General features: G+C 35.0%; 1 long non-coding RNA gene across 1 annotated transcript; it reads right to left on the bottom strand.

The window, feature by feature from the left end:
- Positions 1–526: 526 nt before the first annotated feature.
- LOC133324964 (uncharacterized) lies at positions 527–4,795 on the bottom strand. Its single transcript, XR_009754144.1, has 2 exons — positions 4,618–4,795; positions 527–585 (listed from the first exon to the last, which is right to left on the bottom strand). It is a non-coding gene; the product is annotated as an uncharacterized LOC133324964 (long non-coding RNA).
- Between the last annotated feature and the right edge of the window lie 705 nt (positions 4,796–5,500).

The following is a 5,500-nucleotide window of genomic DNA, read 5'->3' as shown; positions in this document are numbered from 1 at the left end:
TTTTTATATATGTATATGATTAGATAGTACTGGAAGTAAGTGTGTGTGTGTTTGTTTTTTTTTTTTGCTTTCTTGTAATACCAAAGATCAGGGGGCTAAGAAGTGATCACAATTTTTTTTGGAGCTTGGCTGTTTCGTTTTTAGAGGGAAGAAAAAATTTAAAGGATTTCCAAAAGGGTGTTCTGGCAGGGGAGGGGTAAATTTATAGGTGTCCTCTAAGAGTTACAACATTTGTTTTAGCTTTTTTGTTTTGTTTCCTCATTAAGGGTTCTATGGCACAAGCTTTTTAAATCCCGCACCTTCTTGACCAAGTTTGAGCTCTTCATAGATTGTTGGGTTCACTTCATTGCACTGGGTGTGTGAGTCTACGCCATCCAGACTTGAGGTTTTATTGGCTGCTCCATTACCACTACTATGCCCATCACCGGCACCAATCACAACTCCGCCGTTTGTCCCCACTCGGGTTGTCATGGTGGCAGGTGTTGTCGTATTTGTTGTTGTTGTCAAATTGGTTGAGGCGGCTGGTGCCCGACTAAAGTTACCATTGCCATTAGTATGCGTCAGGGCGGATGTTACAGTTGGTAACTAAGCGTGAGTTTATTATTAAGTTGCAAGAGAAAAAGGGAGGATTTGATTATTTTCGGTTTGCCATACACAGAAGGATTTTTCAACACACATACACACACAACCACATATGCACATACGTGTGTTCATTGAGTTTGACATTTAGCGTGACAGGAAAAGAAAAATACAAAAAATAAAATAAATACAAAAAAATATAAGTGAATTGTTTAAGAAAAATTTGATGACAAAAACACACAAAGAAGAATAAAAGAAAGACAAGAAGTAAATAAGTAAGCAAACAGGCGAGCCACCATAAATTTATATTTGAAGCAGCACAATTGTTGTTGTTGTATCAGCAACAAACTAAGCTGCCATTGTCAAAATAATACGAAGGCCCACAGAATTACCCACCCAAAAATAGTAAGAAATTCTTAAACAGTGGATCACAAAAGAGTGCTTCAATTCGGACATAATCTAATTGAATTTACTAATAACTGTCTAGACACATCACTGTCTACAACAACAACAATAAAATGAGATTGAGTATTGCAAAATAATGACCTTAATATAGGTCATGTCAAGTTCATGGCATCTTAATACATTATTTTGTTATTTTGTTCATATTCAAGATTATATATTTTAGGGTTAATGTTATTTGAAAAGAGCGTATTATAGTTGGATTTTGTTGTTGTTGAATATGTCTGTGATAATAAAACTTGAATTAATTTTTAACCATATTTATCTAAAAAATTATAAATTCTATTAAAATTTATTCAATTTATATGTTTAACATTCCAAATGCGTCATATATTTGTGTGTGCTCTATTCACGCAGTTGATACCAAAAACTAAAAACCAGTATTTATTGTTGTGTCACCCAGTAACGACTGAACAAAAATCAAAGCATACTTTCAGGCGCATATTTCACTTATGTGAACTATAATAATAAAATACTTAGAAAGAAATGATCCATTATCGCACGAGTCTATCAATTTGGTGCCTTACACATCTTGCAGTATATACAGGATTCGCAAATAAATTTTGTATCCAATTGAATGCATGATATATTGTCTTTGTTTAAGCTTTCGACAATTTTGTGGAGGATTTTTTAATATCTTGCATTTTCGAACGATATTTAAGTATGCAATGTTTGGAAACAAATCGGTTACATCCAGATACAAATTTAAAAATAAATTTTGTGGGGAATTTTGCAAACTGAGTACGACGAAGTCCTCTATCTAAGAACATGGTCTATTTGTTTAAATTGTGTAAACTGAGTTGATTTTAAGACGATTCACTGTTAGACTGCTAATTCAATTTACCAAATTGTTGGTCAAACTCATTACGCTGAAGTCTAATAGGATAGCCCATCATAGATAGAATCCTAGCAGTACCGTTACTTCAATATTATTGCTGCACAGCCTTTTCTTTCAGTGTATACACTTAGCTGAGGCATTAAAACAGTCAACGAAAATCGAAAAAAAAAATAATAAAAGCATTATGTTCGACCGGACCAAACTTTCGAAAACCTCTAACATAGGTGTACTGACAGTGACGTGAAGGTTCCCACACCACGTGGAACTATAATACATCGATGGTTTTGGGATGTGTGATTTAGATATAGCTCCCATATATAGTTCGACCGATCTTTTTTATAAATCTTTCGATTTGCACAAAATTTGGCACAGAGTACTGAATTGAGTGTAGAATGATGTGTGCTATGTTTCGTGAAAATCGGTTCAGATTTAGATATAGCTCCCACATATATTTTCGTCCGATTTAATAGAAATGGTACACCAAAGTCCCTATATATCTTTCGATTTGCGCTAAAATTTGAATAACGTGCTGAATTAAGTCTAGAATGATGTGTGCCAAGTTTCGTAAAAATCGGTTCAGATTTGGATATAGTTCCCTTATATATTTTTTTCCGATTTTATTTAGTTGTGCACTAAAGACTCAAAGTTTGTCCGATTGACACTCAATTTTGTACAATTTACTGAAGTAAATATAAATTAATCTCTGGAAAGTTTTGTTGAAATCGGTTTTCTTAGATTTTAGATTTTAGGAAAATGGTTCACCGTACTCCTGTCCGATTGATACGAAATTTTGCACAACGTATCAAGTTGAGACTAGCATGGCGTTATTGTCTTTTGTTGAAATTGGTGAAGACACAGGCATAGCTCCATAGATACTTCAAACGTGTGTATGATTGAGATTCAAGCTTGAACATATGGTGTATCAAGTTTGTTTTAAATATGTACGCAAATGGCTCTAAATCTGATTGAATGAAATTTAGCATAGGTTTCAGAAAGACATGTATATGGATTGATGTAAGTCGGTTCACTTTAATTTCACATTCAATTCGTTCAATTTCAATGTTCCTTCGAAACGGCTTGTGATAATAATATTCTCAAAAGGTACAATGGGTCACTCTCGATTCCTTTTGCCTGTTACAAACGTATGTACAAAGACATAATACTCTATACAACAGAGTGGTGGAATGTATAAAAATGTACAAACGTACCCAGTTACTGATCGTAGGATTAAATTTTACATTAATTTCGGTTATGGTCTCTAAAACGTGAAAGCCTACAGTTTTCGGTAGTGATCAGACGATATTTCGAGGATGAGAGGTTTTACAATCGGAATGACTCCCCTTATGTTGGAGAGTATAAAAATTTGCATTCAGGTTAACCATCCCTGAATGCAAATTTTACCGAAAGTGTGGCGGAAAGATTTGCTTCACAATGAGAATCCAAAATATGTCCAAACTTCCGATTATACAGAAATTTGGCATTTTTGGTAAGAATATTTTCTATCCAATGCTAAACCGCCAAATTGATTGGATGCTAAAGCCAATGGATTTATTGAGAAAAAAGTAGTTTTGGGCCGGTCGATTTGACATCAAGGTCGTGTAATATCACACCTCAAGGCTTTTTCATGTGGATATACATATATCCACAAGACCGATTAGATTCAAACGTGAAACATTCACTAGATAAGCTAATATTTGAATTGAAAAAGTGAACGTGGAACCTATGCCCAGAATTATTTAACGTTATTATGAATCCATTAAAAGTTAAGAGAACCACCCCCCCCCCCCCACCACTCTTGAAGATATAGCCGATTTATTGTGTCAGCATCAAGTGACGGCTAAAGGGCTTCTCAAACTTTAAACGCGTTTTTCTCTTTTGCGAATGGCGGGCACGATATCTCAAAAACTAATCAATCAAATTGTTACACGTTTCTCTGTGAGTGTACTGCTTTCGTATGAACTAGGATAAAGCCAATCGGTGAAGATCTTCCTTATCTTTTAACTTGGTTTTTGGTCAAAAATCGGCGATTTCCCAAAAATATTTTTTTCAAAGGTCCGCCATTTTGTTAATTTTAGAGCGAAGTCAATAATCCTAGTTCATACGAGAGCCAGACATGTACTCTTTCTAACCCCGTTGGAATATTCGGATACCGATGTTCCAGTGAGGAGTTATCATGCCCGCCATCAAAAATAAGGACTTTTCTTTAGTTACAAAAAACAACAACAACACACATTTTTTGTAAATTATTTTTCTTCTCTTTTACATCTTCAAATATATATATGCAAAGTTACATACCTTAACAAGCGTTGGTATTGATTTACCAGCCCTTTGAAAATCTTGAAAAATGAAAATCGAGAATGGGTGGGGTTGCCTTAACCCACAATTTAACATATTTAGCCTTCTACGATCCACTGTTGGTTGAGCTTCATTGTTTTATCTTTCCCTGGGACCTTTTGCAACTGATTTCACTCATTTTGTGTTTGCTTTTGTTTTTCGACTTTAAAACACACAACACGTCGTATGTTTACAACATAACAGCAACAAAAACAACAACAACAACCTACTTTGATACAATAAATTCAATTTTGTTGTTTGGCTTGGCTCTTATTTGCCTTGCTTATTTTATTCTTTGTTTCATGCATTTTGTGTGTGTGGTGTGTTAACTGTGGCTGCCTGTGTATTTGTGAAGGGAGTGTTTTGTGGTAAATTTTTAGGAAAAATTCGCTCATAACTCTTACCTGTACTTGTTCTAAACCTCGAGTGTATGTTGGATTCTCAAAAGCCACTCCAGTGGCTGCCTTACCATTTGCTCGATGTCGTCTGTAGAAAATAATGGCGGCGACTGCTAACAGCACCTCCAAAATGCTGGCAACGATGCCGCTTATCGTACCCACAGCATTCGAGTATGATGTTGTCGCGGAGTTTACATGATGCTCGCCAAGTGTGAATTTTATCGGTTCCGTTAAAACACTGGCACCTGGAAAAGTGGGAAAAACAAAGAAAATATGAAAATTAACGAACGAGTGTAGTGTGTGGCAGTGATATGAAATGGTGGAACCACAAAACGAAACATCGTAACAAAATATGGGCAACCAGAGAGTAGATATAATAAATATATATTAGTACGTGTGTGTGACAGGAATGTGTGTCTTGACAGTTTGGTATAGATTTTTGAAATTGCCAAAGATACATTTTCTGAGACAGTAAGCAATGAAACTGTTTGGAGAGTATTAACTTGTAAAGGCTGGTGGCGGGTTAATAAAATAATTTGCCTAAAAGTTGCCTACTTTTTAAAGTTTATCTAACCCAACGAAGAAAAATTTTAGTTTTTTCTCTCCTTAATTAAAATTTTATTTTCTTTCCAAACTGATCTAGAACTTTATATTGAAAATTTAATTTAAAACTGATTGATCCCTCTACCACAATTTGCATATTTCGTACAATTTCTAACAAACCCCACATTTACTTGTCTAAATAAATCTAAGTGGCAAATGCCAGCCACTTAAGATGCTCACGTTTACGGTCATGGTTACCCAAAATCATTTCATTATTTCTCGTACATAAATTTTCCAATTTCGTGCACACCTTCAAAGCAAACACACCCACACACATATAAACATC

This window comes from Musca vetustissima, unplaced genomic scaffold (assembly GCF_032173495.1).
Source record: "Musca vetustissima isolate MV318-11 ecotype Yass unplaced genomic scaffold, APGP_CSIRO_Mvet_v1 utg121672, whole genome shotgun sequence".
In the NCBI taxonomy this organism is placed as follows: domain Eukaryota; kingdom Metazoa; phylum Arthropoda; class Insecta; order Diptera; family Muscidae; genus Musca; species Musca vetustissima.
This window is presented reverse-complemented; position numbering and strand designations above follow the sequence as displayed.